General features: G+C 44.2%; 1 protein-coding gene across 1 annotated transcript in view; it reads right to left on the minus strand.

Moving 5' to 3' along the window:
* Positions 1–19213, minus strand: part of PRR5 (proline rich 5) — a 98415-nt gene extending 79202 nt beyond the window's left edge. Inside the window, exon 1 of the mRNA XM_068401035.1 lies at positions 19153–19213. The gene's annotated coding sequence lies outside the window, so the exon portion shown is untranslated. The remainder of the gene's footprint in view (positions 1–19152) is intronic.
* Between the last annotated feature and the right edge of the window lie 2322 nt (positions 19214–21535).

Consider the following 21535-nt stretch of genomic DNA (forward strand, 5'->3'; position numbering starts at 1 on the left):
TACCTCAGACAAATAATACAATTGTTTTTAATGCTGACTTCTCATACCTGAATTTTTTTTTGCTGACAGTCTGTTTCTGCTGCACGTATCCCTGAGTTTCTTTTCTGCTGCAGTAGTGACACTTAATCTGCTTTTATACCTCTGAGGACACCAACTTATGAAGATAGAAACCTAAAGGCGATAATTTCTCCTGAAAATCCTTGGTGTTACTCTTGTAAGTAGGATGAAAAAGTCATAGAAAGCTCTGCATTAAAATGTGTCAAATTTTACTCCATGGATACAAAGAAAGAGCTAGAATGTACCAAAACCAAAAATGAAATTGCAAGGGGCTCATTACATGATCAACTGAGTCTAAAAACACCAGAAGAACTCCCCTCTTATCTCAGATTATGACTTTCTTCACACTCAAAACTCCTACTTAAAACCTCTCTCCACACTCAAAACTCCAATAATTCATATTTAAAACCTCTCTCATTCTTCATTTTCCGTAGACCGAATCTTAAACGTAAGGACTAACTGATGGCACAGACAAGTGGCGCACAGATTACTGTGAGGGTGCTTGCACAGACGTAGGTGGTGATGCTCCAGTTCATAGAGAGCACCTTGTGAACTGTATTTCGCAGCACCCCAAGTTTAATTCGTATTCAGCTAAGTGAAAACATCTCACAAGCAAAGCTTGCAAATACAACTGCATCGCTGCCACCGTTTTCATGCTGCAAGCAAGCTGTGAATTTAATTGTGGAGGTAGAACAGTAACACATTTTTCAAGGGGTGACTAGCACTTAACAAAATAGACAAAAAAAGATCCCTTTAAATCTTTCTGTACTGCCCTGGCTCTGCTTTAATGAAATTATAGAAAAATATTCAACAATTTCAGCAGGAAAAGACTGGAAAATACTATTCATAATGTGCGTTATTTTAAGCTAAATTAATATTTGATATATTAGTACCCTGGTTTTACAGGCTGCCCATTTACAGGTCTCTGTGAAAGCCAACATCCCCCAGCAACTTCAATAAAACATTAAAAGCTTCACATTACTCAGGGAGAAGAGTTCTTGGATGGGTGAATACAGCATAACTAAACACTGAAAGTTCCCTTTGAACTTTCCACGGGCTTTTTCAGGACGATACAGCAAAGGTCACTCCTTTGCTTCCATTAAAGCACTCAAACGCATCAATTTTTGAAGCAGCATTTGAAGGGTTTTACTGGGAAAGGATGCAGTAAGTGTAAACGAGGGCATTTTGGAAGAATTTCATTTGAGCACTTGCCGGGTCCCCTTTGCTGGCTCAATCACTTTCAGCAATCTCATGGACATGGACTGTCAACTGCTTTACCCTTGTATTTGAAAATCGAGCAAATGCAGGCAGGATTTTTTGCACAGCAGCGTGGCACACTCTCTGCAGCAGCATTTCTCCTCCGCCAAAAAAATTTTTAAAAAATTTAAAAATTAAAAAAAAGAGGCATTCCCCTTCAGCTGCCTTTGCTTTTGACTGAAATGCCAACATTTCTTATTGGCCTCCTTCCTCATTCCCAAAAACTGTGGGAAGCAGAAAACCAAAAAGGGAACATTTCAATTTGTCTTCCTATTTATAAGCAATTCCTGCTCCGCGGGGAGGTCCTGCCCACAGCCATCCTCACCCCAGCCCTTCTCTGTGCCCAGTGCTCAGTCACTGTCTGCAGAGGTGCCAGACCACATTTAAGGCAGCTGCTTCTGAAGCCTATGTGAAAAACATCTGCCGTGAACAGTAGCTTCCTATTAAGAACAACAGCAACCCTCTGTGGAGAGATGAAGAGACTGATGGATCCTGGGCAACTGAGACTCCTAGCCGGCTTAGAGAAACAAATCACACCCTTCTCATCCAATCCATCGCTCCTGGCATGGCCAGCGATAAGGAAGCTTTGGAAGAAGCAACAGGAGAGGGAGAGAGAGGCATCTGACAGCACAGCGGAGCCAGAAGTGACTTCCAATGCAGCAAGCATTTAAAGTCTGCACGGCAAAAAGGAATGACAAGGTCATGACCCACAAACCCCCTTGACAACTTTGTCTGTCTCTTTTCACAAACCTGTAGGCTTTGCTGAACATGCTCTAAGGTCCACCAACATTAACGTGGACTTCTCCACCTCAAATCACCAGGCCTCTGGCTCAGCACCTTTCAGGCATACACCAGAGCAAAAGCCACTCACATTTCTCTACTTTTAGAGCAGAGCTGGGGTTACTGATGGCCACAGTCAGGATAACCAAGCCTAATGATGCCAGCATTGGCATCAGATTAGACATGTATGCAGGAACTGTAGCAGAGTCTTACAAGAAAAGAGATGCTCTCAAGGCCCCGGCCGCAGAAGGAAATTTTGGCTGAGTGGCATGGATTGTGCAAAAGGGATGTGAAACATTGTAATTCTGTTTCCAGGATCACTATGACTGCAGGGAAAAAAAAGAAAAAAAAAAGAGAGAGTCCTATCCTTGCATAGGCAGTACTCCCCAATCACCATCCTGAAAGCAGAAGGAATTGCGACTTGCATTTAATAATGTGAGGAAAAAGGGAAAAGAAAAAGAAAAAAAAAAACCAACAATAAGTAGGCAGTTCATCCTGAGCTCATTACACCGTTTTTCCACGTCTGGAAAGAGAAATTTAAGAAATGATGACACTACCACCCTTCTGCTCCTTCCCCTACTCTACCAAAGCAAAGTTGGCAGAGATGTGTTATACTCTGTATTTGTTTCTGCGGAAACTCCAGTGATGTGAGGTACCCGCCAAGGAAGGTAAGGTTCCAGTCAAGCTGACAGATGCAATACTGAGATATTTTCTGCTCTCCCAGCCTTGCAGATTTTGAAGAAAGGTAGTAAATAGCTGGAGGCAGCAACTTCTTGTATTTCTTCTGACGTTTCTACTATGCTCTCAGACTCAGCTTCTGACTACGCATGAGACAGCAGCTGCTTAGCCAAAAGCTTCCAGAGAAAACCCAGTAACAGGAGAATACAGCTCCACAGCCTGCGTCTGCTGCCATTCTCAAAGCAGGTACTGCTGCCTGAACACCTTAAGAATAAAAGGAGAAAAGGATATAAAAGAAGTCTTTGACTCATCTCTAGTGAGGATGACATGCCTGGATAGCAGAGGATAAAGTACTGTTGGGAGAAGACCGACCGGGTCTCTAATCTCTCAGTTGCCAAAGTCTGGGGAGATGGGAATGTTGGGCTTGGACTTATACAGAAGTCTGCAAGTTCATGGCTCCATTGATACTCCACCACAGAAACCAGCCAGAGGCTAGATAAACTGTGCAGCAATGTCAGGACTCAGTGTGCTGGAGGCAGTACGTAGGGAAGGGTTTTGTGGGAAATAAACTGACTTCAAAAAAGAACAGGTAAATAGAAGTAGCAGCAATTACAGGACTATCACAAAAAGCACATGGATTCAACACAGCTATCATTTTGTGCTCCTGCCATTAACAATTTGAAGTCCTACAGCACAAACATTAAGGAGCTTTTATGTCACCTCATCATCACCCCTCTGAACAGTTATGAGAGACACACTGAGCCTCTAAATAGCATTAAATTTTTCAGTAATGACTAAAGTGCAGAGCTACTCTTGGGGATTAACCACTGCCTGAATGGTCCTTCAGGCTCAGGAAGCGACACTTGCCAGTGACTAATCTCTGGAAAATCTCTATGATCATTAGTAACACCAGGAGAGGAAAAACAAAAATCATGTTGTAATGGATTTTTTCATATTGGGTACACAGGGTGTTTTTCTATTGATGTCAACAGCTACTGGACCAGGACCCAGGTTGTTATGAGACCCCCCCAAAGAGCCTCCAGGAGAGGAGAGGTGGACCCCACATATGCCTTGCGCTGCGGGAACCCCTCAGACACCTCCTTAGTGCCTGACTGAGATTTCAAGAGAGATATCTAAAGCCATTCACAAAATCACACTACACCCTTGGTATTTTTGCTTAGTTTCTAGTATTTGTTACCTTGAAGTCCATGTTTGCCTGTTTGCCATGTTTCCACAGCAATAGATGCAAAATACTTATTCTTCACAAATAAAAGGAGGGCATCATCCACATGCCTCTGGAGCTGGGACTGTCAGAAACCATGCAGCCCCAGGCAGCAGATGGAGGCCCTGAGCTAAAGAAGCATTTAAGCACATCCTTAACTAATTTTAAGCACAGAAGCAGTCCCAGTATAGTTCCAACTGGCCTTTCCCTTTGCTTCTAGATAACCTTTTCATGTTCCAAAACTGATCGTGCTGCATTCAGATGTTAGGGATTTGATCCAGAAAAAGCACATGTACTGAAATTATGCTTGGCCTCCAAATTCTGGGAAAATTTTCAGTGGGGAAAAGGGAGAAATGACAGAGGAGAGGGAGAAGATACCTAAGGTTTTAAAGGAGCTAGAGGCTCTGCCTCCCGGTACAGTTTATTGTGACGAGGCTATTTTCTAGTATTAATCTTCAGTGATTTGTGTTCACCATGCAAGTCATTTGGCCGTCTGCACTGGGTGGAGAGACAGCAACCTGTCAATGGCAGAGCAGCTGCACGAGTCGCAGTGGACAGATGGCGACAACGCAGCTTGATTCCTTCCTCCCTATATTTCCCTCCCATAATTTTCTTCCCTTCCCCCCAATTCTTTCGGCGGAAGGAGGGAAAGCTACTTGGACCTCAACGTGCTCGAAGAGCAAATTAAATTTGCCTTATACTTACTTCCTCTGTACTAGCAATCTGTCCTCATCCCAGCCAGATGGCAACTGCTGCTGCACAGCTGGTCTGGCACCGGCAAAGCCAGTGGATGAATGGCAGGCAGGTGTCACGCTGGTTTGGCTCACCAGCTGCAAAGAAAGCAAGGAAGAAAACCCTGCCTATCGGCTGAGGGGAGCATGATTTGGAAGCTGTTCCTGCAGGATGGCTGGTGGTTTATCAGAGAAAAATATAATATATTCTTGTCCATTAAGACTTAGACCATGCCCGTTCACACTGGGCATTTATCAGGTGACTGAAGGATGCTGTAGCATCCTCACTGGTGCTGGCTCTAGGTATCTCCTCACTCCAAGGAGTTCTTACCAGACCTCTCATTTTTTATTAACTTAGAATGTGTATACACATTTTAAGTGTCTATTTCCATGTACTTATGCAAACCTTAATACAATGGTCCTGCTAATAAGTTGCTTAAGTACAATCATGATCAAGCAACTGCAACAGCAGCAGTATCACTAAGAGTCTCCCTTCGGTCATTCTACAGCCAGAATACAATGTCACTTCGTTAACCATCATGGCAATGCTTTGTCCCAACCTGCCATTCTTGTGAGCATATAAATATGAAAGCCTCAAGATAATCTTGAGGGCTAAACTGGTTATCAGCTGAACTTGAAAAGAAACATCCTTACTACAAAAAGAAGAAGAAAAAAAAAAGGAACCCCGATTCATCAATGAAAAGAAAAACCTAAAACTTCTTCCCAATTCTCCTCCACTTGGTAAATGCAATGAGTTATCCTGGACTACCCAAATGGTTCCCAACTTGGCTAAAGTTCTACACAACTTTAAACTTTTTAAAGTAAGACCCTTTTCAGTCTGGGTGGTGGTGTTTTTCTCTTCCCCATTGTAATTTGCCAGGTTGTTCTGAGAGACTTTCATTGTCATGTCTTCATTCCTACCAAAATTTCCATGACTGTTGAGATTTTTTACACATGAACGGATGGATGAGTTTGTTTCCAGCAAAGGAAGAGTTTACCACCTGCTGAGAGACCACAGGCAGACGGCTACCTGCACAGCACTCTATGAGCATGTACCAAAACACATGGACAAAAAAAACACTCACAAATGAAAGCCCCAAGTGTTAGCCTCTCACCAGGCAGGGGAGAGGAAAAAAGCTGCTAGAAAAACAATACCGGGCAACTTAAACGTGAACATTTTGCAAACTAACATGTTATCCAGGCTCACAGGAACACTCCAGTTCTGCCAAAACACAATTGCTGCACTAGTGTTACATGGATTTATTTAAACCAGTTTAAGCTTCTGCTTAGATACCATCACACTGTGCAAACAGATCCCTTTGCGGATGCAAATGGGATGGTTAAAGCAGTCCCCAAGTCCAGGGATCCCTCCTGCCCGGGGCAGAGGAGGAGCAGCCACACCAGCACTAAGACAGCCATCTGCTTTGAAGCAGCTCCCATTTGCAGTTTAACGTGAGCCTTCTGATTTTGCCCGAAGTGGGTTAGGGAGTGCTCATAGTCTATTCTGCTGAGCAGACACATGCAAGACTAACTGCTGGCAGAGGGGCAGGGGCAGTATCAAACAGCTGGGGCAAAGGGTGCCTCTCGTATTTTAACCAGCAACAGCAGTTTGTAAAGTGGACGGCAGCGCAGCATCTTTGCTGTGCCTTATCTCAGTCATCCAGCAAAAGCCTCAATGCAATTTTCTGCTGGTGCAAGGAGAACACAAACCTACCAACTTTTTTAACACTCTTTCCACAACCTTTTTGTAAGCAGGTAACAACCCTATGCGAGTAGGAGTCATCATTTAAAACCTGAACAAAACTGCTTCTTCAACAAAAGACTATATAGTTGGAGAATTTTCAAGCTTCCATGAAAACAAAGGAAACACTGGAGATCCAGTATCTCAAGTAGTTGAAGGGCAACACAATTTAGATTTCAGATTCAGCAGCACAACCCAAGCAGAAGATCTTGCTACATGTGAAACCAAACTCTGGGAAATCTTATGAAAACTCTGCATTACAACAGCAAAAGTTACGTGATAACCAAAGAGAAGGAATAATCTGGATATTAAGGCACACTGTAGAGCTTATCAAAACCATGCTGGTGGACAATACTGGCTGCTAAGTGCTTTGATGATGAATTTACCTGGAGTCTTGTTTATCACTGTTCCACATTATACAGAAATGCAATCATCTGTATAGCATCTATAATGAAGGGAGAGAGAGAGGCTTTTGCCAGGGCCACAGTATTTACACGGGAGCATCAGTTATTCCACTTATGCAACAAAAAAAAAAGAAAAAATATGAAAAAAAGTAGGGAATCAGAAAAATCCTGAAGGGCAATGGCCAGCTTTGGTAGCACTTACCTTCACTGAGCAAGAAACAGGCACATACGACAGGGAGGAACCACAAGCTGACGCACGTGGCCGGGTGGGTGACTCTGAACCTATCCTCAGCCGCCGTCTCTAACCTTTACCAAAAGTTATCGCTCAATCTCTGCTGAATTAGTGTCGAGAGAGCACCGCTGCTCCACTAGTTCACAGCAGGTCGGAGAACAATGCTGGAAAGCTGCCAAGGGTTCAAGACGCAAAGAGAAAGAAGAGGGGGAAACCCCAAAGAACATAAACCCCAAACCTGAAAGCTGTTCCAGAGACTGCACAAGCCTAAGCATAGCTTCTCAGACTTTTTATTCATGGAAAACTGTCTCTGAGCTTCAAGGGCAATCGCACCTCAATAAAAATTAACTGCAAGTTGGAGAATTTTGCCTCTGAGTTTTATTGAGCAGGCTCCTAAGCACCTACAAAACAGCATAAAAGTAGTTGTATTTAAGGATTTTGAATTATTATTTGCTGGGTTTTTTTGTATTATTCTCAAACTATGGAGCCTCAGACACAGACTCACAGACCAAAATCTGATTGAGGTAGGTGCTGTGGGAAGGCAGCACAAAAAAGATAATTAAGCGTAAGCAAAACCAGAAGCATATGTTCTCTCAGGATATGTTCTAGGCATAATCATTCATGGGTAACTAAAGAGTAGCAAAAGCATTTCCACATAATCTCAAAGCAGCAAGCTAGATTCCTCAAAACATTCCTCCCTATTTCCCTTCATTTTTAAACGATGAGGGAGAAAAAGGCTTTTACAAGACACCACAAAGGGCTGGCGGACTCCATTCGTTTCACACAGAGTTGGTATCCGACTCTGAATACTGAAGACCTCACCAAGACGACTAAAACGCAGCAGTCCCCCCCCAAGCAAAGATGGTGTGGGTCGCTGTTGCTCCATTCCCCACGCAGAGTCAACGCAGCTTTTTTTACTCCTCAGTGCTCTATTTAAAGGTAATTAAAAAATTACTTCCCTGCCTCAAAATTAATTCTGAAGCCTCTGAAGAAGTTGAAAGCCTACTATTAACATTATATGGCTGCTATAAAATCCTTGGTTTTTTCATTCCGTATGTTTACCTTATTATATACACCAGGAATGTCTTGGTTTTGCTGAAATATTCATGGGATGATGTTTGGTAGCTCTCATCTGCTAATTAAAGGGCCGGAGAGGAAAGATACTCTAAAAAGTTCATTTCTGATATGATAGTGATACTCAAGGAAGTGAAAAAAAAACACAAACAAAAATAGCCCTCAAAAGTGAAAAACAAAATCAAAGACAATGGAGCATTCCCTCCCCCACAGCCCCCCAAGTGCATTTTCTTTTGTGGTGGAGCAGCCTGCAAGGCGGCCCTTCAAGGGCTGAAATAATCTGCTGCCTTTATAAGGTGGTGGGATTTGACCAGAAGGCTACAGGTTTTGCTAAAGAGAGAAATGCAGGAGTCCCTCTTGCCTCGCCTGACTTACTACAGTCACGGAAACTCACAGGCTGAGCTGGATCTGAATTTCTATACAAAAAAAATCAAACAGAAATAAAGAAGGGCATAAGCCTATCTGGCTTCCTTCCACAGTAATTTTCAAGTCTTGAAAATTTGGGTCAATCCCCCTTATACACATTTGTTCCTCATTTTTACCAAATTTTACTTCCACCTTATGAAAAATCTCAGACAAAGGAGGGGGCCAGAGGCTGGAAGAGAACGCCGAATCGCCTGGAAAATAAGAGATTAACACAGATGCCTTTGTGTTCACAGAAAACATACAACGAAATGTGACAGCGCAGAGCACTGCCAGGGAGCCACAAAAGCACAGCGAGTAAGACACTGCAGCAGTCGGCCGGCGAATGCACCGGAGACGGGGATTTGCGATTCAGTAAGGAGCTCTGCTTGCTTCTATTTTAATATAAACATCCTCTGTGGAGCCAGAGGACTCTCCAGGCTTGGTATCCCCCTTAAGAGGAAGGCTCTTCCCCCAAGAAGGCGTTAGCCAGACTGGCTCTTTAAAATAAACAGCTGGAATATCACCCTATGGGCCAAATACAAAGGGGTTTGGATGGCTGAACCAGAATTAACTGCAATGAAGATCAGATTTCTGCTCTCTGCAAGGGTGGTGGGTCGACTTGGTGACTTTTTAAACTGCTTTAGCTTCAGGGTGACTTCACGAGGCCAAGGTTTTCCTGGGAGGGAGGAGAGAAAACTGGAAGGTCGTTTCCCTTCTGTCCTCGTTCCCTGCCACAACTGTCACCTGTTGGACAGCCTTGCTGGGACAAGGCACAAGGTCACAGCTGCATCACGCTGTGCTGTGCCAAACGTCCATCTTCCACTTAGGTACCAGGGAGCTGCACTGCCTTTCACTTCAGTGTCCTGAGGTACAGCAGGGCTGGCAAATCTGCATCCTCCCTTGAAGTTATTTCATGCATAGAGGCTGCAGTAACTATTTCCCTTATATATCTTCAAGCTTGTAATATATGCTTTTCCCCTTAGTAGAAACTAAAAGCCCCCAACATGACCAACCCAGTATCCTAATTCACATGGTATTATCTTTTAGGCTGTTGCATAGTTCCATTCAGTAAAATTAGCAACAGATAAACATAACCCCAGAGTGTAATAAGTTTACTGTAGTAATTTACAGTTCTTAAATAGAAGAAACGGAAAAGTAATCGGAGCGGGTGGGGAAGAGGGAGGGATGGGAAATAGGACAGCATACAAGACACGGCTGTCAGCACTGCAGGCATCAGCTACAGCACGAGATAGCACTGCTGGCATGGAAAAGCTCCAAGGAAGAGGGCACATGGTGCTGCTTATATATGCTTATACCTAAAAACTCCATGCAAAATTCATCGATACCTTTAGCTACTCTAAATGCATGGGCATTACTCGATTTCTCCGCATTTGTTCACATAAGCCCTGCACTTAGCTTTCTTACCCGAGCACTCTCCCAAAATTCGTTGAACTCTGTAACACGACAGTGTAAGCCCCGACTCATCACACCCCGCTTGGCAGTTACAAAACAAGCCACGAGCACCGTGATTTGATCGCAATAGCGCCGGACTCACCATTCCCAGTCACCTCCTGCCACCACTCAAAGCGTCACGATCCATTTGACTTCCTCTCAGTAAGCAAAAAAGGTAATAAATTAAGAATTAATTGAGCATTGGTCTGAAAGGGACCTGCATCACTGGTGTGCTAAAGGTTTTGTATTTTGTTTCCAAGGTAGGAAGATAGGGGCTTTGCTGTAGAGTCAGCGAAACAACAAGGTGTTTTTCAAACATAAGGAAAGTGAGTCTCTCTTAAATGACTTCAAATATCTCCCTTGACTTTGGACACCCTGACCAAGGGCACCATCTTTCTGCTTTAATCCAGCACACCATGCTGTGCTCCTCAGAGGTTAGAACTGTCTTCAAATTCCACTAAATCCACTGTTATTTCCTGTTCTTTAATCTACCAGCTTAACAAATCTGCTCCATTACTGTCTCACTTGCAGAGGTAGGCAGGAGACTCTGCAACACAGCAGATGCAGGAGTTTAAAAAAAAAAAAAAAGGCAATGGAGGGGGAATCTAAGCAAATGGCTTTTATTTGCTTATATCTGGAATCTCTGAATGTGTGCATGGAGCTGCTGGGGCCAGCCAAAGCAGTATCAATGGCTGCCTAAGCTCCCCATGCCCCTCCAGGAGTTTTCCTAATCACTGTAGCCATCCTAAACCACAACACAGCCCTAGACTTTATATGGGATCATACAACGGTAGAGAGTTGGGTCATACCCAAAGATCAAACCACAGGGGATCCTGCCCTCAAATATTGCTCAGTAGGATAAAATGGGTAAAAAGCCATTCTGAGCTCTTCAGGGCTCTACCAGATATATCTCGCTAGGCTTTGGAAAGCTCAGGTTGAAAGAGCAGGAATCCCAATAGATGTGTCAACTGTTTCATTGGTCTTCATGACTACGTAGCATTTCCCACATTCCCTACAAGAGCATGAAGCAAGGAGCATTCAAGGTTACATCCTAGCAGCGTAAAGCCACATCCATCCTTCCTAGCACCTGCTGGTGATGGGATCACCACACAGAAGCCATCTGGGGTCTGTCTGGAGATGCCTTCCCCTGGATCAAAAGAATGGCAAGCCCCATATACTTTTTCCATCAGCTGTGTCCATCCAAGAAAGGCATCATCTAGATACCCAATGTCTCCTTCTGGGAGTCATATTCCATTTAATTCCCCAAACAAGGTTACACAGGGCACTAGGGAGGACACATTGCAAAACCTGCAGAGTGGTGGCTGCTGTTTTAAGAGCAACGGGTCAGCCTTCATGCTCAGTCTGTTAAACATCGCGCACGTGTATCTATATATGTCTGTGTACATATAAGTACCTGTATGGAAAACCAAAGAAAAAACAAGGAACGCTTAGAAAAGAGCCTAGTTCAGTTAACCGCCCTCTGATGTCCCCAAGCTCTGCCTCTGAACCTCTGCGGCCTACAAAATCACACTCCAGGCTGTAGCCTTCAAAGGGTACAGAGCGCTCTGCGTACAGCAGCCTGCGCTCAGCAACGCAAAGCTTTGTAACGTCAATGTGCTTTTACCCTTCTTCTTGCCATCACAGATTTTAGGGCCAGCAAGGAACCCTTCTAGTTCGATCATTTGTGAGGGAAGCAGAACATCCTTCTTCACAGCATTACATGATAATAGAATACCTTCATTTTTAGTAGTGGTTTTCTTCTGTTGTTTAACACTGAACAGAGAAGCTGCTGAAACAAGGCAAGCAAACAAGACAGAAAATAGGAGGGGCACATTTCGCCTAAGCATTCATCAGCTCATTTTCTTGAAGGAGAGGAAAAGCAAGGCAAAGAAGAGAGGCAAGAGCATCATATTTTTGCCTAAGCACACAGATGATAGGTAGGCTTTATAAACCTTAATTTTTACAGCTTCCAACAAGCACAACGCTTGTTTTTGCAACAGTAGTGCTCAGTTTTAAATTGTTTCCCCTAAGCTGGAGATTTACTTTCCAGAATATCTAAACCGTGCCGAAGTTGCAACTGAGAGTCTGGAGAGGTCTGAGCACAGATCAGTTAAGAGGAGTCTCCCTCATTTAGTCATAAAAAGAAAGTGTTAATGTGTAGGGCAGGGACTGCACTTTGGTTTGTGTTTGTACTCTGCCTAGCACAGGGTGGTCTTAGTTCCTCAACCCAAGGGTTTAAAGGCAGAAAAAAAAATCAAATCACCAATAAACAATAGATATTCAGGCAGATAAATGAGGGACTGGAACTATTTGTTAAATAAGCACAACAAAGGCTACCAGAATTAGCATCTACGGGACACATTCCATATGCTACAAAATAATTATGAGGGCCAGGATTAAAATGTGAATGACCAAGAAATCTTCACAGGAATTCAAGACCTCGATGTATTCAGGGGGAGACAATAGCTCTGCAATTCAGTTGCATCTCTCATTAAACATTGTTAAAAACTCCATGAAAGGGAAATGAAGTTAATTGAATTTAAGTCAGCTAATAAATATTCTTTTGGATACTCTTTTCCCAGCAAAAGAGTAAAAAGGGATGATGCCAGTAGTGTATTATCAACGCTAATAACTTGACCCTAAAAACAGCTGGAAAAAGAGGAATTTACTATACATGAGTATGCTAAGCATAAACCTTGCATCTTGTTCCTGGCTGGGACCATTCTTCACATTAAATCTTCTGGTAAACTTTGAGAAATCCTTGATGACGGTAACAAGGTATACACAGTGCTGTAGATGGGAAAAATCTATCTTCTAACCTGCATTAATATTTTCTGTCCTGTCTGTATAACTGTAGACAATGCTGGTAGTCATACAAATACATACTCAAGCCTGAGTATCTCCAGGAAATTGTTTAATAATGATAAATGAACAGAAATCATGCAGAATAAAATGGAAAATCAACTCATGCTGGAATCATACATAACAGAATTAGTTTGGGAAGCATGCTGTAATGCCAAATTTGATCCATGCAAGCAAGTCTCACAAGTTTGGGCCAACTTCTGGCTTCTTATCTGAACTTTCCAAGCTGCTTCTCAGTTATACAAAACTAGCTTGGCTATTTCATGAGAACAAGCTCTCTCTCAAATTTTCCAATACTTTCTATCTTCAGGGATGCCAGAACTACCACAAGAATGTCTTTTTCCTGGCACTTTGAATTGCACTGATTCAGACCTCACTGATAGGATACACTGCAGGATAATTTATACCAGGAACACGCTTTATTTAGGAGCAGAGCTTTTGTTATGCCAAGCCTACCCAATCACCTGTTAAGTCTGATAACCTGCTGACAGCAGCCTTTGCCTAGTCCTCCAGAGCAAAAATTAAAATAAATTAAAAAAAAAAAACAGAAAACAACAACAACAACAACAAAAAAAAACCATCACAAAAACCATCAAAACCATGACCACAAAGTCATGGTAACCTTCAGTGGAGCACTCAGGATTGAACCAAGACTCTTTATATGTAACCCTTAGTGCCCATACTTTAAAAAGTAATTGATATTATAAACCAAATTCATACCTATGAACTAATGCAGACAACAGTGGGTGTTCCTCTTACAACGACAATTTGACATGAAATTAATTTACTCATTGCAATTAATGAAAATTGCCAAATTCAAAGAGTTTGCTGGTATTTCTCTAGATCAGGATAAAAGTAGTTAATCAGAAGTGGCCCTCCATTCTTCCTGGAGAGAACCTTGACAGAATATTTTACAGAGAGAGAAAAATGAATATAGTGGTGAAAAGAAAACCAGCAGTACTGGCGTACAGAGAGGCTGGATGAGCACATCCAAGCTGGGTTAATGCACTGCCTGGAAGAATGCTTGACTTCTCTCAGCTTTCTGATTTCCTTTGCAATCAAGGCAACAAAATTTCAGTTTCTTTTCTTCTGACTTTCCACTTCAAATGGACAACACAGGAAGTAAAAACCTGGTACCAAGTCACCAGATGAGGAAATTTTGGGACTCAAGTTACACTTAATTAAAGGAGAGTCATCCTTAAGCCAGCATTGTAAATGTTTGTCAATGTTTTCCCTGCCTGCCCTCCAATAAACCATTCATGCTGAAGACAGTCAAACTGCCTCTAATTTTTAAAGCAGCCACTATGAATCAGAATAAAAACATTCCTCCTTATCTAGCAACAACATACCATCTTGGAGCACTTATAATTCCACCTGTTCTGCAGTAAGAGCATGTCTAATTTATATAAACTCTGGTTTATTCTGGGATGCAACAAGAAATCCAGTGGAAGAAAGATTACATTAAGACATCAAACCACCTGTAAGAGTTACATTATTGTAGTATCACACGTCATACTATTTGGTGGTCTCTTTAATCAGACTTTTCATGAACCGACCGACCTTGTATCTGAACAGAGGAACAGGACACTAATCACTAGTATACAGTAATGCCATAAAACTAATTAAGTTCAAAACTGCATCCTCTTTATATTCTTGGAACCATACTCTTTTAAAAAACACCTTAATCCCAAAGAAATTGATTAAATCCAAACATAAGCAAACAGGAGATCTTGGACTGAAGAACTGCTGGAGCTGATCCAAAGCAGCAGTCTCTCCCGACTGCAGCGTGTTTTGGATCATGGCTCTCGGCCCTTCTAATCTGCTTGTGCATCGCCTGTGACTTCAGCAGAACTGCACACCCCTTTGAAGTTGCTCTTCACACATTGGTAAGTACGCAATGTTGTGTCTATCACAGGACTCAGCAAAGGAAGAGGTAACTACTGTCCAAGAATATCCTTTTTTTTTTTGCCAATAATGGCTGGAACTTAAAGCAGGAAAACATCCCCAGCCTGTTGCTTTCTAGCTTTTCCTCAAGAAGAGAATTCAACATGGATCCAAGGACACAAAATAGCAGACTCAATGTAAACCAAGCAATATTTCTAAGCCCAGCCTGCTGTGCTCACTACAGGAAAGCGTCTTCCCTCACATCTCTCCTTCCATTCTCCCTTGCCATGTGACCAGAAAGGCATATGAGATGCTACAGCATTTGTTTTACAGAATAATGGTGTGCACTTCAGCTGCCAGCAAGATAAGTGTTCATATTTTCCTGGATCACAGGCTCCTATGAGCTAAAGATGGAATAAGATCTATTCATTCATGCAGTCCACCTCCCTCCCTATCAGCACCTAATCCAAGCTTCCAGAGAATGACCCTGTCTCTCCCATCAGATCACAGGAGGAGAGCTGAGAAGTTGTCTCCAAGCAGAGGAGTTGGCCTGCTAACTAAAGAGCCTTGTTTCTAAAACCTCCACCCTATTCCCCAGGTGCAGTTCAGCCAGGGGAGATGTGACCCCTAGACACCAGCCCTGCAGGACATTTTCCGGGGCTCTCTATGAGCTTTACAAAACCCCAACCAACAACGCTACCAGCATTTTTCATGGAAGATTATTTAGCTTCATTCCATCAAGAAGCTCTTCTTTATGTTCAAGTTACCTTTTCTTTTGCAGCCCGTTGTCTAGTTGCATCTTCTTGCAAAGGTTAAGTGATTATCTCTTGAGTACCCACACCTGAAACTGTTGGTATCTTTGCTTCTTAGATAATCTATCTATATTAAGCATTTTTAATCATTCCTCAGAAATCAGTCCCTTTGCTCTCCTAACCAGCTCTTTCCCTTCCCTCTCAAATTTTCAAAGGGCAGGTGTCCTATATTTAACCCAGGGAGCCAGATGCATCCACACTGCACACGTAAAGCCTGGTATTCTTCCATTCATAACTGGGATATGGACAAGGGAGCTGCCTTGTGTTACTGCCTCACTGCAGCAGCCATGCCTGACCACAGGCCGTTGATTTGTTTCAGTCCTGTTACTTTGCGTGTGCTCTTTCACACCCAATACACACGTTAGCCTGTCATTCATTTTATTTTCTTGTTTCCATCCCTCAGTCTCCTCAGATTGTTCTGCACCGTTGGTCTGTCTGCAGAGGGAGAGTTCATTGCCAATAACTGCAGACACCCAAGTTTTACACATGAAAAGATAAAATGCACTGAGCTCTTCTGATGCCTCTCATGTTCTTTCCTTGGTTGTCATCATCCTGGCTTCTACATCACACCACCACTAAGCATAAATACATTTTATTCTTATACAGGAGATGCATCATCACGTTTCCCCAGAAGAGCAGCTGCTTTGTCTGCTCGCACAAGCGGCATAAAAGGTACCTCCCTGGTGATACCCAGTATCTTTCAGATCACAACTGCACCCCAAACCACTCGTCCGCTTCCCAAGCAGAATGAATTCCAGCCAGAGCAACACAAAGGCGTATATTGTGCCTAACTGATGGGCAGGAAGGGATTTGGGGTTTACAGTTTCTCTGAGTCTTCTAGCAGTCACAGGGTAATGTGACAGAAAGTAAACATCTTTCAAGTGAAAATAGCTCGGAATAAAATTGATGTCCCATTTTTTTCCTGCACCTGTGTTTGTTGCAGATCCATAATCATTACAAGAAACAATCTTCAACTCAATTGTCCGAGTGAGGGAATGCCCGACATCGTTATGTGGTGTTTTCAGAGTTAGCTGTCAGGTTTTGTTTAGCATTCTGCGCCAGTCCTACAGTTTGGCTTGCCTGGAAATTTTAAATGCAAATGTATTTGCGAGGTGGCATGAGAGAACAATATCAGAATTTTACCTCACACCACAGCTCCTTGCTCGGCTCCATTCGACTCCCTTTTCCTCTCTGCCATATACACAGATTTTGCAGCTACTAAGAAAAAGGCTTAAACAAGAAACTCTTTACCTATTATTTTTCCTATTGAAAGACTTTCCTTGGCCTTTCTGCTTTAACAGACCTAAGCCAGAGTTTAAACAATGCTTTAAAATCGCCGACTCCAACTTGAGACACAGAGCAGGCAAGCAATTTCTTTAATAGCAGGGAGTAACAGTACTTAATTCCAATCATCCCCATACAGTATTTTCCATCATCCAAGGATGACATATGCACTAGCTAATTAATCACTGTTTTCTCCACACCCCAAACTCGCCAGTCTTATCCTAAGAAACCAGGGGGAAAGCAAATGCCACCGAGAGGACGCACTTCTGGACAAGCATTTGTCATTTTCTTCTCTTCTTTGTGCTCAGTGCCAATGAGTCTCGGGCCGCAGATGTAGGCAGATAATTACCAGCTCTCATAATTTAACAGTTCCTTGAGGGGCTGCGGCCAGGGCTACCGGAGAGGCAAATTTTTCATCAACCTTAATATGAAGGCATTTTTCTAGCAGTGCTATTGAAACACTTCAAACACTGTTAAACAATCAGAACCAGACCTAAGCGCTTTCTTTCTGGTGCCAGGATGCTCTTGCCCACGCGTGGGATCAACCACTTGTGTAAATCTAGGCACAACCCGAATGTAGCTCAGCAGTTTGTGCTCAGCTACACAAGATCAGAACACGCTCCAGAAATTATAGTGTACTATTGTGCAGCAAAAAAACTCTGATTTCCCCTTTAAAAAATAGCTTTTTGGTTTGCGCTTGTGGTTTATTATCAAACACGCATGCAAGGGTGATACTTGAAAGGAAAACAAAGAAGTAGGCCAGAAGGTCAGCTGGTACGAACGGTCAGAGCCTCCAGCTTTGGACCAATCTACCTTGTTGCAGTTAACATCCATTACAATATTTAACTCTATTGTTGAGACAGGAAATACTATTTTTAGCCATTACCTATTATTTTTGTTCAAAGATTAAGTGCCACTTACAGTTCTATTACCGATCTTGCATTTTATCGTGTATTTATGGAGCTGTTCATTAATCTTGTTGGCTTCTACATTAAAAAAAAAGAAGTAATTTTACTGGCTTGCTTTATTGTGGCAACACTTTACAACTATAATTCTATCATCTGCCATAAAAATTAAAAGGAAACCCCTGTAGAATGGAAATGGGGGGAGGTATGACTGTAACCCAAGGATTGGATTTTTTGAAGTGCTCAGGGCTTGATTTTCTTAAGTGTTGCAAGACTCAGAACTTGGCTTACACAGGTACATTTCGAGAACTAACAAGAATGAACTGAAAATCTAGAAATTTACTCTGGAACCTAAACAGAAGCCTAGGAGCGTTCAAAATCTGCCTCTGTCTTGGGTGAGGAGTACTTTTAGAAATTCCTCTTACATTGTCTGCTTTGCAGTGTCTTTTTTACTGCATATCCACTGGGAACGTGTCTGAATTCCATATTCCTTCCAGAGTCTTCCCCTAATTAGACCATTAATGAGAAAAAGAAAGATGAAGCATTAAGTCATTCTATCAATGGTGTATATTATAAATACGAAATCCCTGTCAATACATGTTTCATAGTAAGTCACGCATTAATAGACTACCATGGAGCAATGTTACACGCAGTATTCATCCAACTCCCAGAACTAAGTTTTAGATAGGCTGTTCTTTGGCTACCGGAGAAGTTATGAATGAAGAAGAGTTTTGCTAGGCAGCACCTCAGCTCTACATTCAACTATGCACTAGATGCCAAGTATGTCCATTATTCTATAGCCGGCCTATACTGAACTACTTCTTTTATTCAAATTGTAAGAAAGCTGCCTAATCATCACCTACTGTTCCTCTCTTTCCTAAAAGCGAATAGGTGTGCGAGACAGAAGAAATGAAAACCATTTATTTTAAATGAAGAATCAAAATTTCATTTTAGACCTATCTTTCCATTATTAATCAACATGCTGGTAAACGCAAAAACCGACTGTTTCCTGTAATTTCAAATGAAATGCTTAAAAGTACGCTGGCTGGAAATGATGAACATTAGAAAAGCTAAATCATTTCCTTGATCGTTTTTATAAGGCTGTCTCTCCTGTTGCTTTTGCAATATTAGAAGACTGGCATACATCCAACTTAATGTATTCTTGAAGAAGAGGAAGACACCGGACCTTTACCAACGATCACTTATGAGCTGCCAAAATTAACAGCGACTGCACACACACCCACAAAAATTGAAACGGACACGGACAAGCCCATCTTCTGCAAAAGCTATCAGAGATAAACACTACAGGGTGGAAACATGCAAAATCATTCTGAAAAAAAAAAAAAATCTTACTCGTGCATATAGATCTTACTTGCGCGAATAAGGCTTACAGCAGTCAACCCACAGGAATCACGTTTAGAGTCAACTCCAGTTACCTGAGAGCGCTGTTTCAGACTGTAAAAAAAAAAAAAAAGAGATGAGTGCCTGCACAAACACTAATTTAACATTCACGTACTGTGCAAAACCTGCGAGCCCGAGCTCTAGAATTAGCAGAAATCATCCTAAACGGCTACGAGGGCTCTATTTTACGGCACTTCACAGGAATAAACAAAGCCGGGAGCCCCCCTCAGACCACGGAGCCCGCTCCCGCGCAGGCTGACCCCCCTCACCAGCAACCCCCGGCTCCCCACTCCCCAACGCCGCACGGTCCTCGGGTGCTAAAAGGGGTCCCCGGAGACGCCCCCCAAGCCCCCAGCTGCCAGGGGACGCGCCGCACCCCCCCGCAGGCGCCGTCTCTGCCCAGGGGGGACGGGGACAGACCCACGTTCTCTTCCCCAATTTTCCAAGGCGAGCCCCAGGCTGGGCACAGACCCGGCCGGTCCCCCCACACCCCGCCACCGGGGGTGCGCGGCCCCCGCCGCCCCCCACTCACCGTGCGCGACCCCGGCCGGCGCCGCCGGGGGAAGGAGCCGGGGGCCCAGCCCGGCCCGTGGGCGGGGGGGGTGTCCGGCGGCCCCGCACCGGAGAGTGGCCGGTGCCTGTGCCGCCGCCCGGGCAGCGGCGCGATGCACAATGCGCGGCTGCGGGAGCCGCGCCGGCAGGGCGGGGCGGGGCGAGCCGGGGGCGGGGGGTGCCCGCCTCGCCGCGGGGAGGGGCAGCGGCGGGAGGGAGCGAGCCAAAGGGGAAAGAAAACCTCAAAGACCCTAAACCCACCAAGCCCCACCCCGGCCGCGGAGCCGCGGGGAGCCCAGCCCTCCTCCCCCTGCGGCTCCGCCCCTCTGCCCCGGCCACGCTCCGCAGCCCCCTCCCCGCCCGGGGATGGACGGACGGACGCCCCTGCTGCGGTGGCGTCCCTTGGCGCTGGGCCGGGTTCGGCCCCCGCGGCCTCTCGCCAAACCAGACCCCGGCGAGGCCCCCGCGTATTTATGGGCAGCCCCTTCCCTCCGCGCCGGCTGCTGCTCGGCGGGCAGGGTCCCCTCGGGTCCCCGCCGCCCGGGAGCGGGGCTTGGCGGCGGCGAGTGCCGGTGCTGGTTGGGAGATGAGCGGTGGCCGGTTTGGGGCAGCTCAGCGCTGAGCTCGTTGTGCAGCCTCCGAGTTGTTTTGCGGTACAAACGCCGAGGCGCAGCCGGGCAGAGGAGCCCTCTGCGCTCCAGCGCGGTGCTGCATGGCAATGGCGAAGGGGAAGAAAAGGGAACAGTACGCAGGCAGCAAATCAAGCGTTTAATTCCTACGAGAAAGGTGCAGATTGAAGCAGGAGTTTGATGGAGGCAGGAGTACAAACAAGCCCTTCCAAGGGTGTCAAGCAAAGGTGTCATTTCTTGAGGAGAGCTCATGCTGCTCCAGGTGCTCCGGTGCCAGAGGAGCTGGAAGTCCACAGGGAAGCATCACACCTTGTGCCAGGCATGGGCACAAGGACTCACCTGTGCAGAGGTCCCAGGGAAGGGTTTCACTGGAGCATGGGACAGCGTAACACTGGCTGGCTGAAGTTTGCTTTATGGCTGCATATCAATCAAAACTTGTGGTTTGGCCTGGTCTCTGGTTGGTAGTTTTGATCCAAGTTATGGGATTTAAAGTACACCCTGGAGGGATTTAAACCAAAGGAAGTTTTATACAAATCAATTCCACCACGAGTTTCAGCCACATCAAATCTTAGCTCATTCGGGGTATCTGGCAGGCACGCTGCTTTGGTTTCCTACCTGCTTCAGCTGTCCTGCCCGAGGGAACGACAGTGCCAAGAAGCAGCCTCAAATGATGGCTGTGTTTGGGTGTTAATGCCACAACATCATGTCACAGTACTGTAAGGCTTCAAAATACTTGGTGGTCTGATCTCAGAAGGGGCTGCTCATGTTTCTCCCCATTTCAGTGGAACCTGGACATCAGTGACTTACTCTATTGATTTGATCCACTATGTGTTCAGACTATAATTACTTTGAATGATAACACTAGATGAAGGAATCCAAGAGGAGAAGTAAGGACCATACAAAGGAGTCCTCCATTGCAGTGTTCAGAGCAAATTGTTACACTTTAAAAGCAATTAATAAAGTACATGTTGCCTCTTTTCTGACTGCAAAGACAACAGCAGCAGTACATGTGTTGTCACTGAGTATTTATACCAGCAGAATTCATGATCTCTTTTGCAATTAAATGGTGAAACAATCAAGTCCATGACTAAGTAGTCCAAGAGTCATGTAACCTGTAAAACTATAATACTGCATAGAAGAAAGCCATGATTTCTCATCAGCTTAACTGACCCA

This window comes from Nyctibius grandis, chromosome 5 (assembly GCF_013368605.1).
Source record: "Nyctibius grandis isolate bNycGra1 chromosome 5, bNycGra1.pri, whole genome shotgun sequence".
Taxonomy (NCBI): domain Eukaryota; kingdom Metazoa; phylum Chordata; class Aves; order Nyctibiiformes; family Nyctibiidae; genus Nyctibius; species Nyctibius grandis.